This window comes from Sus scrofa, chromosome 1 (genome assembly GCF_054392235.1).
Source record: "Sus scrofa isolate SSC_HxYL_T2T_F1_AM1 chromosome 1, Sscrofa_HxYL_maternal_Yorkshire_Landrace_v2.0, whole genome shotgun sequence".
Classification (NCBI taxonomy): Eukaryota; Metazoa; Chordata; class Mammalia; order Artiodactyla; family Suidae; genus Sus; species Sus scrofa.
Window position 1 is genome coordinate 253,258,560 of NC_139383.1, and position 15,507 is coordinate 253,274,066.

Genomic DNA, 15,507 nt, shown 5'->3' on the forward strand with positions numbered 1-15,507 from the left:
GTTTAGCTTAGATCACAGCTCTTTTCAGTATTTGCCTCTTGCTACACATCTCACCTCCATTTTTCTCTTCCCCTACTTCTACCCCTACACCCTCTGTCTAGTCACGCCCAACTGCTTGCATTTCTAGAATGAGGCATGATGCTTTACAGTGCCACACTTTAATGCATGTTTTTCTCTCCTCCTCCTGGGCTGCCTTTATCTCTTTCCTCATTTTCAAAATGCAGCTCAAGGTGAGATTCCCAAGTAGAGGGGCAACTAGGGAGCATTAGCTATGGCTACCTCGGTTAAAACACTGTAGATATTTCTTTTAAAGACTGGGAAAGACTCTTTGAGATTCTTTCATTTCTTTTCTTTTTTCTTTTGCTTTTTTAGGGCCACACCTGTGGCATATGGAGGTTCCCAGGCTAGGGGTCCAACCAGAGCTACAGCTGCCGGCCCACCTCACAGCCACGGCAACGCCAGATCTGAGCCACGTCTGTGACCTACACCACAGCTCATGGCAACGCTGAATCCTTAACCCACTGAGAGAGGTCAAGGATTGAACCCGCAACCTCATGGTTCCTAGTCAGATTCATTTCTGCTGTGCCACGATGGGAACTCCTCAGTCACCTTGTTTTTCAGATGAGGAAACAGAGCCAGGGAGGGTGCTGGGAACATGGTAGTATATGGCAATGTCAGAACCCAGGTCTCTGAATATAGGTCCAATCTTTTTCCCATCACACCATAAAACTGTGGCACATTTCCCTTTTAAGTGCTACTGAATTTATCCCAGGCAATAATAATACTCATTGACAATGGTACAGTGTTGCACAATTGGTGAAAAAAAGCCCTAACTCCATGTTGTAAAAGTACAGATCAGGAAGGTGCTATAAAATAAGATGTCTTTTTCTTCTTGAGTTAGACTTCCTGCCTACAGAGGCAGAAGACCATTTTCTCAGGTCTGCTTGGAGCACCCTGCCATGGACACACTCAGCTCTAGCGTTATTCTAGTCTGAGACACTTCTCTCCCAACTCACAGTTGCTATACAATGAAATCTTAGCTCTGCTGTCTGATTTATTCATTTCCCTTTCTAGGCTGCTTGGGTTGGTTTTACACCTTCAGGATATCTGAAAATAAAAACATCTTCCCCAGCCTTCTTATCTAGAAGAAAGGAGTTTATTCACCCCATATACAACTGAAATGCCAGTTATCCTCGCATGTGGCTGAGTTTGAGCCTGGGTGTTTCCTCTGGTCTGGTAGAGAGATGCTGTACTGGCTGAGTTCTGAAAGCTTCCTTGCTAAGGAAGATAAGGCTTTATTCTGATGCATGAATGCCCTGGGCCTGTTTTTCCTGCTTCACGGGTCATTGTCCAACCTAAGGTATGGAGAGTACTGCTTTGGCTCTTCAACCGAAAAAATAGCTATGCTTGCTTCTTTGCCAAGGGACTAACTATTGGGGATAGAGGAAAATCTTCCACATCATGCCATCAACAGGGCTGGGAAAAAGATAGCAGAAATAGTAAGCGGTGAAGGATATGGTGTGTAGGATAAAATCTTGCCTCTTAGTTGATCAGAAGATTGCAGATTTGGAGAGGAGAGGCTGGGAGTTTGGGATGTCCACTGTTTGTCAAGATGACTACCCCTTGCCCCCTCCATTAGAAGCATCTCACAGTAGCTGGGAGATTTCCTTCTTAGCTCCTGGATACTTGCCATCTCTCTGCCCTGTCCTTATGTTGTGGTGATGCATAGTGGTTTATGAGATGCAGGCAACTTCCTGGCCCACGTTGCTGAATGGCCAGGTGTGTTTTATTGATGTTGTGGTCACAGAAGGTGTAACTCTCCTTGCAAAGCAGCAGAGTCTGTGTTTAAGGCAGACTTTCCTCAATTAAAACACTTCCTTATCTTGAAAGTCTTGGTTGAGAAAGATAAATATTTATAATACAAGGAAAAATGTAAAAATAAAAATAAAACAATAGGAACTGAAGAACAGTAAATTATTTAACCACTTAATAAAGGAAGGGACAAGCCATAGGTTTATTTTAAATAGCAAGATCTCTAATAATTTTTTAAAAGGTTTCCCTTTATATACAACTTTCAAGAAACAATGTTATTTGTATTTGTATATTATTTACACTCTTCCCACTGTTTAAATACAAAGCAGATCTTGATATATAGAAGCTTAAGCCATCTTTAAAGATGAGAAAGTTCATATTTACAAAGGTCTTTCTTTCTATTCCAATTTTATGATTTTCATAATTATAACAACAGATATTTTATATGCCATGATTACAAGTTTCAGAATTGTATTCACAACTTGATAAATTTGTTCTTAGACATAATTATGTAGTCTAGTCCCTGTGCTGCAATATCCTTATATGTCTGACACTATGGCAGTGACATTTTCTGGATTTACTGCTGTAGCTACTACCTGTCTTCATAGTCTGGTTCTTAGAAAATCCTTAATATTCAAAAGGAGCTAATGACTGGGAGGCGTCACCATTTGTTCTTTAAAATATTTTAAATAAGAAGTGAACTCTTTAAACAGTCTGCAAGGAAAGCCATCTCTCTTGGTGGTTTCTGTGTTCGTAAAATTCCCCAAATGTGCAGTTTTTCTTTGGTAACTTAATTTCTGCTGCAGATGTCCATCCAATTTATTTGTGATTTATCATAGATTTTAATTTATAGTGAAAGTGCTGGGCTGGATTTGCAAAGAGGTAATATTTTTTTCCTAACCTCATTCCGGTTTCAGTGAATAATTGTTTTTTTTTCCCATTATTACTAATTTATCTTTGGATGTTAATGCTTCTGGACAGTGACTAGCTTCAGAGTTCTTCTCTGGCCGTCATGTTGCAAACCTAACACACCTGGGACCTTCTAATGCCAGTGTAGCTTTATATTAGTAGAAAAAATTTCTTATGACTGAGTCTCTTTATGTTAAGAATGGAGTTATAGAATCAAATGTTTGAAAAGAAACTTAGAGGCACATAAGGCATGTCATTTGTTTGATTCATAAGTGTCATCTTTATTATACCTGGAAGGTAATCGTCTTACTTCACTATGATTCTTCAGAGACAAGGAACTTACTCCTGGTTGCAGACACCTCTGGTCACCATTCAGGCCTAATTTTCCCAAAATAGGACTTGTGAGTCCTTGAGCAGATTGCTTACCCTTATATGGATTGGAATATTCTCATGTATATAGTGAAAATATAATAGCTGCTGTGCCTATTTTAGAAAAAGTCTGTATAGCTTGTTGGTTGAGAGAAATGAACTCTGGGGCCAGATGGATCAGTGTTTAAATCTTAGCGCTGCTGCTTAGTATAGTGTGACTCTGGGAAAGTTATTTAACCTTTCTGAGCCCCACTTTTCTTTTTTTTTTTTTTGGTCTTTTTGCCTTTCTAGGGCTGCTCCCGCGGCACATGGAGGTTCCCAGGCTAGGGGTCCAATCAGAGCCACAGCCGCCAGCCTACGCCAGAACCACCAGCAATGCAGGATCCGAGCTGCGTCTGTAACCTGCACCACAGCTCAAGGCAATGCTGGATCCCCAACCCACTGAGCAAGGCCAGGGATCGAACCTGCAATGTCATGGTTCCCAGTCAGATTCGTTAACCACTGCGCCACGATGGGAACCCCTAACCTTTCTGAGCCCCACTTTCTTCTTCTAGACAATGGGTAAAACATTGATACCAACCTATGGCATTGTTATGAAGATGGAGTGTGATCATGTATTTTCTGTGCTTAGTGTAATACTGGGCATAATATAAGTTTTCCTAATTTATTGTGGCATGTTTATGCATCTGTTTATATGTATTTGTAAAGATCAAATAAAATACAAAAGTGGTTTAAAAGTGGTGTAAAAGTGTTAGGGAGCTATTCAGATATGTTGACATCATTATTTGAGCACTGCAGTTTTTTTTTTCCCTTGAGCCTGGACCTCGAGTCACAAACCTTCCAGAAACTGAATGAGGCAGCCACAGGAAGGCCAATCCATGTCCACCTTCTGTCTCTAGCCACAGGTAGCGCCGTCCAGCTATTATGCAGTCCAGGTCCTGTGCTTTGCCTACTATACTTTGTTCAGCTGTTATTATTCCAGGTCCTGTGCTTTGCCTACTTCACTATTAACCCTCCTAACAATGCTGCAAGGTGGGTATGATGATGCACCTTCTATAGTAATAAAATGAATATTATAACTTCTTTAAGGTTTATCTGAAACAGCTCTTAAGTTGGGGAATTAAAATCAAAATCCAAGTTTATCTGGATTGAAAGTACGTGTGCTTTTCACTTTACCATGTCTCCTGGTGGGAGTGTAACAGCGGTTGTGAGTCAGATAGATTTATACCTTGTCCTGGATCTGCCACTCACAAGCCCTGGGTCCTTAGGGACCTTGGCTTTCTACTCGAGCCTAGGTTTCTTCATCTGTAAAAGGGCAGAAGCTACCCCATGGGAATGCTGTAAGTATTAAACTAGAAGGCATATGGTTAGTGACATTAAATGATGGCTGTTCATGTTTTTTCTTCTGCTACTTTCCATCTCCCCAGGGGGTGCTGGAGAGCCGCTCCTCCCTCTCCAGGTCAGCAGGGGGCAGTCGAGACCATAAAGGACAGGGCCAAATCAGGGCTGTAGCCTTAAATCTGCTCCGACTGGTATCCACCCAGCAGTCTAGGAATCTCTGAATCAGATCAGATTAGTGATCTTTGATTCTGGCCCTTAGAGGAAAAAAGAAGGAAAAAACCCTGTTGTTATACAGAATAATAGTAGAAAAAAACACCACAACAGTGGTAATCCCTAGTGTATGCATAAGACTCAGAATAGATGGTTTTATATTACATATGAAGCTATTCGCACTTGGCCTGTGTTAGCGATTTCATTAACCTCATGAAGACATTAATATCATTAAGAAAACAGAAGGCGAATACCTCCAACTCCTTCATTAGACCCAATTAGCAGAACACTGCAGCACAAAGGAGGTCCATGCCGTGCCTGTCTGTGCTCACGCCTGCAGCCCCTGTGATCCCCATTACATTATGTCTCCTTGGAGTCATTACATCAACCTCATTTGTGATATGGAGGCATCCTTCCCCAAATAGCTTGCTTTCAAGAAATGAATATTGGTAAGTGATAATGATGATAAATTAACCCAAGATGATAAAGTAAATGCAGTATGGATTAGACCAAACGGGGATGGATGGAGTGGGGGTGATACATCTCAATTGCTTTGCAATATTATTTGTTTTTTCTTCATTTCTTAAATCAACCCTATGAGACCCTTATTATTTTTGTTTTTCTTCTGGTTTCTCTGGCTTTCTCCTTCTTGCTGTCATGAGCCCTTGCAAAGTCCTCTGTTTTTCTCAAAAGGGGTAGTGGTGTGTGTGTGGGGGTGTCCCCTGTGTACCATGAACAGTTACGATGGATTTCCACGTGGCACATGCAGTTTTATTCCCCTTTCTTCTGCGCTTATGTTCCCCTAAGCCACGGTGAGTTATTCCCACTGTCCATGGTCCCTTCTTTTTTGTAGTGTGACCGTTGCTGGTTATACTGGTTGCCCTCAAGCTCTGGAGGTGCCAGACTATGGTGTTTGTGCTCAGGTGTGTGTGTCTGAAAGATGCTTTTTTCTTTTTTTGAAAACTCACATCCTATTAGACACTGTCAGTACGATACCTAGAGGACCTAGAGGACCCTGGTTTCTTTGTGAAAATAGACGTCTTTGTGTCCATCCTTCAAAACTGAGCTCAGATATCCTGTTCTCCAGGAAGTCTTCCCCAAATTCCAGGTTGCTCTGTGAGCAGCCCCAACCCCCCTGATCCCAAAGTCCTTTGCTTACTGCTCTCTCAGCACACCGTAGCCACCAAATCCTAGTAGGACAGATGACATATAACTCCTTGTTCACTTTCGTATTCTCAGCACCTGGAATAGTGCCTGTCTCTGTTCATGGCATGAACCTAATCTCTTTGGTTTTACTCCTGGTCCTGTTCTTGCCACCTCTTACTTTTTTTAATCAGCTCTGTCTGTTGTCTCCCTTCTTTGGCCTCACACCTTGAGTAACTCTTTTTACCTAGGCCTCTGGCTTAGTGGTCTGATTTTCGGTGATCCACCAGGTTTTAAACCAAGGTTTTGATGCTGTGTTAGTTCAGTGGGGCTACTGGAATGAAGCACAACAAGCTCAGGGGCTTATCAGAAATATGTTGTCTCATAGTCTAGAGGCCAGAAGTCAAAAATCAAGGTTCATGGAGTTCCTGTCATGGCGTAGCAGAAACGAATCCGACTAGGAACCATGAGGTTGCGGGTTCAATCCCTGGCCTTGCTCAGTGGGTTAAGGATTCAGCGCTGCTGTGAGCTGTGATGTAGATCGCAGATGTAGCTTGCATCTGGCGTGGCTGTGGCTGTGGCGTAGGCCGGCAGCTGTAGCTCTGATTCAACCCCTAGCCTGGGAACCTCCGTATGCCTCAGGAGCGGCCCTAAAAAAACAAAACAAAACAAAACAAAACAAAACAAAAACAGGGTTCTTCAGGGTTGGTTCCTTCTCAGGGCTCTGAGGGAGAATGTGTTCCTTGCCACCCTCCCAGCTTCCAATAGTCTCAGCCATATCTTAGTTTGTAGATGGTGTTTTTCTGTCTTCACATTATTCTCCCTCTGTAAATGTCTGTGTCCAAATTTCTCCTTTTTAGGGCACCAGCCATATTGTATTAGCCCCCTTCTTCCCCCAGTAACCTTGTCTTAACTTGATCATCTGCAACTATTTCCTAAAAATGTCATAATCACAGGTCCTGGAGGGACTTCACCATCATTTTGGGAGACACCATTCACCCGTAGCAGATGCCTCATGGGCTAACACCTCAAGGGTAGATGGCATCACTTGACTAGCTGAAGTTTGGCCAAAGTTCCCCATGGCTGTTTCTCTTTTCAGGGAGGGCATTCACACAGAGCCTAATAGTTGCTAGCTCACTTTCCTTTTCCCTCTTCTCAAGGAGAGCACAGAGCTCACATTAAGACCTGTTTCTTATTTTTCATGCTTCAAGTGAACTAGGCTGTGCCTTTATTTTGAGAAGTGCAAAAAATTGCCCATGCTAATCAGCTGAAATCAAACTCGGTAATATCCTGGGGTATTTGGGGTTTCTGTCCTTATAGCCCATTTGTGGGAAGACAACTGGAGTGTTACAGCAAACTCCTGATAAAATATTCCAAAATTTTATTAATTCGCTACCTCCGGGAGTTGCTGTTGTGGTGCAGCGGAAATGAATCCCACTAGGAACCATGAGGTTGTGGGTTCAATCCCTGGCCTCGCTCAGTGGCATTGCTGTGAGCTGTGATGTAGGTTGCAGCCACGGCTTGGATCTGGCATTGCTGTGGCTGTGGTGTAGACTGGTAGCTGTAGCTCTGATTCAGCCCCTAACCTGGGAACCTCTATATGCTACAGGTGTGGCCCTAAAAAGACAAAAAGACAAAAACAAAGTTGCTACCTCTGAATGGATTGGGAATCCCCTGAATAATCCCGCTGAGGCTGGGTTATCTTAGAACACATCTTAACAGCAGTGAATCCTACAGAATAGGCTTGTTTGAAACAATCCACAAGGATCATCTCTAGAGAGAAAATAAAGTCAAAAGCATCAGAAAGAACTGAGTGGGAGAAATGAAGCCAGTGGAGGATTTAGCCAATTTCCATTTTAGATTTGAGTCCCTGGTTTAATCTTGGCTCTTGTTCTTGAAGCTGCCCACGTTGCTTTCCTTTTCATTTTGACGTTCAGTGTGTGAACCATCTGTGTGTCCTTCCATTCCCTCTTTGGCTGTTACTCTCTCTGACTTTCCTTGCAGAGCTTATGCAAATGCATCCAAGTTTGGGGGTCCCTTACTGAAATTTGTGACTTTACACTCGAGGTGCTCAATCCTGGCTGCATTCTCACAGATCCTGCTGCAGTTTTTCTAAGTGGTCTGGGTGTCAGTGCTTTTAAAGAGCTGATCTGCTGATTCCAGTGAGTAGCCAGTGCTGAGAACCACTGACTTGCACCTTTCTGGTTTGTTGGATTTGAAAGGCACATGGGCACAGCTTGGGGACTCTTTGGAGTGTAATGTCTGCCTGAATCCCATGAGGCCACGTCTTCTCCTGGACAACCTTTATCCCCAGGTAGGTACGTTGAGGCTGAATCCCACCAGAGCTCCTACCATGGCCATGGCTGTGGAAAAGCATGCAGCTCCATGATAGTTGCTTACTGCCCACAGCTTTGAGTCCATGTGGTAGTCGGATTCCCTAGACACTGGGCTTTTAGTGTCTGGTGAAATTGCCTTCTATTTCGTGGCCTTTTGGCTGAGTTGGTGGGTCATGTGACTGCTGTAAGCATTTTTCCTTATTTGGAAAGCAGAAACAATTGGCCTCTTCCCTTGTACTATTGTGAAATGAATACAAAAATTCTGAACTTGCAGAAATTGCTTGAAACTGCCGTCTTCCATTCCCATCAACATACCTCTGTGTGTCTGGTTTCTCTGTGATGAAAACATGAAATAAATCTATCTATCTATCTATCTATCTATCTATCTATCTATCTATCTATCTATCTATCTATCTATCTATCTCCCCCTTGTTGTTGTCAGTCCAGACTACACTAGATAAGTTAACAAGGAAGCCAGTTCATTTGTTTCATCAAAAAGTTCAAGTATTGGAATTCCTGTTGTGGCTCAGCAGGTTAAGAACCCAACTAAATATTATTCATGAGGATGTGGACTTGGTCCCTGGCCTTGCTCAGTGGGTTAAGGATCCGGCATTGCCGTGAGCTGTGGTGTAGGTTGCAGACATGTCTTGGATCTGATGTTGCTGTGAGTGTGGTGCAGGCCGGCAGCTGCAGCTCTGATTTGACCCCTACCCTGCTTCAGGTGTGACCATAAAAAACAACAACAAAAGTTTAAATATTGATGTACACTGTGTTGATTTAAAGATGGCAGATAGGATTTTAATAAGGAGAACCTCTATTTCATGAAATTTAATGAGATGGTGCATGTGACTACTCTACCAAGCACAGTGCCTGGTATTGAACAGGTGATCAATGCATGGCTGTTTTTTCACTTATTAACTCCTGTAATAAGAGTCTCAGTGAGTATGGCTTCCATACAATACACTGGAATCTTTGAATGTGTCAGTGAGGGAGTATGAGAGTAGGTTACAGTATGTTCTCATCTTTTATTTTCCGAGTAATTGCTCAAGAATGCATGTACTCTGTTAGGAAGTCCAGAGTTGATCAACACATATTTAAAAATATCCACTTCCATCAATGAATGAATGGGTAAAAAAGTGGTTCATATATAATGGACTATTATTCAGCCTAAAAAAGAAAGGAAATTCTAGTGCATGCTGTAACATGGATGAATCTTGAAAACACGCTATTTGAAATAAACCAGGACAAATATTGTGTGAGTTCACTTACGTGAGGTAATCAGAAGAGGCAGAAAGCAGAATGGTGGTTACCGGGGGTTGAGGGTGTTACCTAGAATGGCAGCTTCCTTGGTTCTCATCTCCCCAAGGCAAAGAATTCAGTTGGAGAAATGTAGAGCAATCGGAATTTTATTAAGCAAAGCAAGCTAAGGTATGCTCCCTAAGGGAAGTGGGCACGCTGTATGGCTGGAAACCAAAAGCAGCCTTGAATGGGGGCAGGGCTGGTTTTTCAGCATAGTGGAATGCCCCTCCCTGTGTCCTGAGTCATTTGATTGACAGGGTGACTGACAGCTTTAGGTTATGTAACTTTTTCTCATTGTGTGCAGGTGCTTACCTCTAAGTGCTCAAGTGAAACTCCCAGGGGAAGGGCGGGCAAAAACTGCAATGCTAATTTATTATAAATACAGCATAATGAACCCCAGGTTACTCTGAGTCACCTCCTAGATCTGGGTATGCCTGTGCCAACCAGTGTTGGAAGTTTGGAAAGCCCAGTGGTGTTTTTTGACTTTCTGCTTGGGCTTGATAAGGCTGGGAACTTGATGGCTCTTAACCACAAAAGGGATGATGTCTGGATGTATTCTGGCAAGAGTCAGAGTTGGGGAGGGAAAGATGATTCCTCTGTCTGGGATGGGGTGGGACCAGCTCACATCTGCCTAGCTACCTAACAAGGGGACTGGGGAAGGGAGTTTATTGTACAGTGGGTACAGAGATACAGTTTGGGATGATAGAAAAGATGATGGTGGTGATGATGATTGCATAACATTGTAAATGTACATAATGCCACTGAACCGAATCCTTAGGAATGGCTAAAATGGTAAAATACATGTTATGTATGTTTTACCACAATACAAAAAAACAAAAAGAGCACTTTGTGACTACACCCCATGGGGTAGTAGTGATTTCCTGAAAAATAAAAGTTATTTGTAACATTCACTGATTTCTGTGGTATAAATGCTCCCCCCCATGGCTGATTTCAAACTACTGACATTATTTTGAACTTGGAGTTGTTAAGAGAGGAGTGACACTGGCTCTTCCTGAGCTCTCTCCTGCCTGTGCAAAATGAGGGACTCAGAAAGCCTTTATTTCTTACCTTTTCTCCCCACTTACCACTTTTTGTTGTGAATTATTGTAAAGTCAGATTGTTAGACAATTACTATTTTTACATTGGGTGACATATAACCTCTTAATGATAATTTGACATATGCATTAAATTTTTTTGTGTATATGCTATTTAAAATATATTTCATGAACTTTCTTTTATAATCTCAGTTATCCCTTTCTTGAATTTTAGATTTTATTTCATTTTTTAGTTGTATTTAGAAACTTTTTTTCATGAAGAATTCATACGTGTTTTAACTTTAGGTATTTAAATTTTGTTTAAATTTGAAGATAACTTTGAAGATAACTTGTTTGCCTTTAAAGATAACTACTTGAATAGATACAATAAACTTTTCCCCCTCAAAGTTCAGATGATAAAGACTGAGACCAATCTGATATTTATTCTTTGCACATCTCTTTTATTTCTGATTTTATTCTAGCATATTTCCTCACTAATCTTGAAGTTCAAAATTTTATCTACATTATGTCTAAATAATTTTGTCTGGTACTCCTTTAGGTGTTGGGATTTGCAAAATCCATTCTTCATCTGAATTTGCTTCTAATTGTAAAAAGTTATTTCTTTTTCCTGTCTGTTTTACATCTGGCATTCCTTCTGTAAATAGAATCCCAATTTCTCTATATATCAAATCTTTTCTTGCACCAAATTAGCCTATTTCTTTTGTATTTGTGGGAGAGTATTTTGAGCTTGCTTTATCTGTATAGTTCTGATTATGTATTTTCAGAAGGATCCAAACAGCTGCTCACTGTGTCCATTGTAGTGTTTTTGATACATGTTTTCATTACTATATGGTTTTTTTTCTGATGCCAGGATGTTGTGACTTTTTTTTTTCTTTTTTGACTGCCCTGCAGCATATGGAGTTCCTGGGCCAGATGTAGCTGCCATCTAAGCTGCAGTTGCAGCAATGCTGGATCCTTAACTCACTGTGCTGGGCTGGGGATCGAACCTGCATCCCAGCACTCCAGAGATGCCATCTATTCTGTTGAGGTTTCATCTATGTGTGCTTCTTTCTCTGCTTTTCTTTTGAGAACACACATTGGGAAATGTCTGCAATTCTCTCCTGTTCCTGGTAGTCACATATTTCAAAAGCTGATCTTTTTCCACTTCCTCAGGTGGTTCCTCTTCATTTGATTTGCATTATTGCTTTATATGGTTGGTGGTCCCCACCCCCTTGCTTGCATATCTTGCAGAGGGATGTCAGTGTCTGTCCTCTAGTGGTAGTTGAAATGGGTCTGATGGGATATGGATCCATGTTTGAATATTTCAGATACAGGTAATGAAGAAAGAGAAAAGGGACAGGTTGGATTGTTTGGAGCTTTGAGCTGTCTCCTAGTTTAGGTATCTAGCATCCTAGCAGGAAAAGAGTGGGAGCTAGAACCAGTGTTTACTTCCATGTTAATTGTGGCACTGCTTTGCAGCTGGGTTCTGTGGTGTCCTGTGGATGATAATGTTTCCCTTTGCAATATAATAATTGTCCAGGTACCTGTACAAACCACTGTGGTGGCTCACGATTGGGCTTCAAGATCCCTCTTACCTTAGTCTCGACTCAGATGTCCCTAAAACACAGCATTGTGCAAGGATGACTGGGTTCCCAGGGACTTCCAGTGTCAGTATACATTGTGCCATTACTAGGCCTCCTGACTTACACATTTCAGGCCTGTTGAGCCCAGATCGCTAACCTAGATTACTCCTTTCCACAGGTCATTTTATTTCAGGGGGCTTGTCTCTCTTTCATGTGGGCCTTATTCTGGACCACTCTGGTCTGCTCTCATGGTCTTCCTGACTTTGAGTCAGGGAGGAGGGTTTGGGGGATCAGACCTTCCTCTCTTGGAATACGCCATAGGCAAGTCAGTTCTCCTTCTCAGAAACCAGCTCCTGTTGCCAAAGGGGATTTTGAGGGATTTGACTGGGTAAGGCACAAGTGTTTCTACTATGTTTTTCTGCCAAAACAAAGGTGCAGGCTCATGCTTCATAAGAGACTACTCAAAAGATTCTTTGAAGAACAGATGTCTAGTTCAAAGTGCCACTCTGCCCCTGCCAATTTGAAAAGCTGTGACTTTCAGTGATGGTGCTTCAATGGCAGTGACCATACATACAAAAGCCAGTGCAATCCCTATTCCTCTTGGTATTCTTCCATAATGCTGTTATTTTGTGAGATAGCATGACTAATGAGGGTATATAGAGTTACAGAATTAGAAAAGGCAAATAGGTAAGTAGTGGAATCATTTTGATTCCATCTCCCTGACTGTAAAGCCAGTGTCTAGTTAGTCAATAAAAGTCATTATTGGGCATCTGCCATGTACTGGGCATGTGCTTGGTAGGTGCTGGGGATACAAGGATGAGTAAGACATAGTCCTGGCGAGGGACTTAAAATACCAGAAATGGTTAAGTACAGCTTAAGAGCTATAAACAGTGTGTCACTGGAGCATATGAGATAGGGCACCGGAGGAATGGATTCCTAGAGAAGGAGATGTTTAAGCTGATGCTGTAAGGAAGAACAGGGGAGGACAGGTAGAAGGAGAGGAAATAGGTTCTTTTCAGTTAGATGAAGCAGTGAATGTGACTACAGAGCTTTCTGGTGACCAGATGTACTTCTTCATGTTTGGGGTAAAGCGCACCTGCTGGAGTAAAGGCTTTCTATGCGTGCCTCTTTCTTCCTTCTTTTTAAAAAAGTTTTACTGAGGTGTAATTGTACTAAAAAAAACTGTACAATTTGATGAATTTGAACATAGGCATCCACTCCTGAAACCATCAATGCAATCAAGGTAATAAACATATGCATCATTTTCAAAACATTCTTTATGTCTACACCTCAGCTTTTTTTTTGTAGTAAGAACACATAATGTGTTATCTGCCCTCTTAACAAAAATTATTTTTATCAAATTTTTTGCCTCTTTTGTGGCTACTCCATGGCATATGGAGTCCCAGGCCAGGGATCAGATCTGAGCCACTCTTGTAACCTACACTACAGCTGTGTCAGGGCCAGATGATTTGCCCACTGAGCGGGGGCTGGGGATTAAATCTGGTCCTGGTGCTGCAGAAACTGCTGATCCCATTGCACCACAGTGGGAACTCCCCCCCAATTTTTTTTAAAAGATTTTTATTTTTTCCATTGTAATTGATTTACAGTGTTGTCAATTTCTATTATACAGCAAAGTGACCCAGTCACACACACACATATTCTTTTTCTCAGATTATTCTCCATCATGTTCTATCACAAGTGACTAGATATAGTACCCTGTGCTATACAGTAGGACCTCATTGCTTATCCACTCCAAATGCAATAGTTTGCATCTATTAACCCCAATGCCCAGTCCATCCCACTACCTTCTCCTCCCCCTTGGTAACCATAAGTCTGTTCTCTAATTCCATGAGTTTCTTATCTGTAGGACGTTTCATTTGTATCATATATTAGATTCCAGATATAAATTATATCATATGGTATTTGTCTTTCTCTTTCTGACTTACTTAGTATGAGAATCTCTAGTTCCATCTGTGTTTCTGCAAATGGCATTATTTTGTTCTTTTTTATAGCTGAATAGTATTCTATTGTGTATATATACCATATCTTCTGAATCCATTCATCTGTGAATGGACATTTGGCTTGTTTCCATGTCTTAGCTATTGTGATAAGTGCTGCAGTGAACATAGGGGTGCATGTATCTTTTTCAAGGAAAGTTTTATCCAGATATATGCCCAAGAGTGGGAATGCTGGGTCATATGGCAGTTTTATGTTTAGTTTTCTGAGGTAATGCCATACTGGTTTTTATAGTAGTTGTACCAATTTACCTTCCCACCAACAGCGTAGGAGAGTTCCATTGTCTCCACACCCTCTCCAGCATTTGTTTTTTGTTGACTTGTTAATGATGGCCATTCTGACCAGTGTGAGGTGGTACCTCATTATAGTTTTGATTTGCATTTCTCTAATAGTCCTGCTGAGCATTTAAAAATTTTTTTAAATTTTATTAATTTATCATTATTTTTTTATTTTTTTCCCACTGTACAACATGGGGATCAAGTTACTCTTACATGTATACATTTTTTTCCCTACCCTTTGTTTTGTTGCAATATGAGTATCTAGACATAGTTCTCAATGCTATTCAGCAGGATCTCCTTGTAAATCTATTCTAAGTTGTCACTGATAACCTCAAGCTCCCGATCCCTCCCACTCCCTCCCTCTCCTGTCGGGCAGCCACAAGTCTATTCTCCAAGTCCATGATTTTCTTTTCTGTGGAGATGTTCATTTGTGCTGTATATTAGATTCCAGTTATAAGTGATATCATATGGTATTTGTCTTTGTCTTTCTGACTCATTTCACTCAGTATGAGAGTCTGTTGAACATTTTTGAATGTGCCTGTTATCCATCTGTATCTCTTCCTTGGAGAAATGTCTATTCAGGTCTTCTGCCCATTTTTCAATTGGTTTGTTGGCTTTTTTGCTGTTGAGTTGTATAAGTTGTTGGTATATTTTAGAGATTAAGCCCTTGTCAATTGCATCATTTGAAAGTATTTCCTCTCATTCTGTAGATTGTCTTTTTTTAATGGTTTCCTTTGCTATGTAAAAGCTTGTCAGTTTGATTAGGTCCCATTGATTTATTTTTGCTTTAATTTCTGTTGCCTTGGGAGACTGACCTAAGAAAACATTTGTAAGGTTGATGTCAGAGAATGTTTTGCCTTTGTTCTCTTCTAGGAGTTTTATGGTATCTTGTTTTACCGTAAGTGTTTAAGTCTTTAAGCCATTTTGAGTTTATTTTTGTGCATGGTGTGAGGATGTATTCCACTTTCATTGATTTACTTGCAGCTGTCCATTTTTCCGAGTACCAATTGCTGAAGACCCTGTCTTTTCCCCATTTTATATTCTTGCCTTCTTTGTCGAAGATTAATTGACCATAGGTGTCTGGGTTTATTTCTGGGTTTTCTGTTCTGTTCCACTGGTCTATATGTCTGTTTTGGTACCAGTAACACACTATCTTGATTATTGTAGCTTTGTAATA

General features: G+C 41.2%; 1 protein-coding gene across 1 annotated transcript in view; it reads left to right on the top strand.

Moving 5' to 3' along the window:
* The window catches only part of LOC106509220 (uncharacterized), a 424,782-nt gene that overhangs the window by 49,987 nt on the left and 359,288 nt on the right, over nt 1-15,507 (top strand). The window lies entirely within an intron of this gene.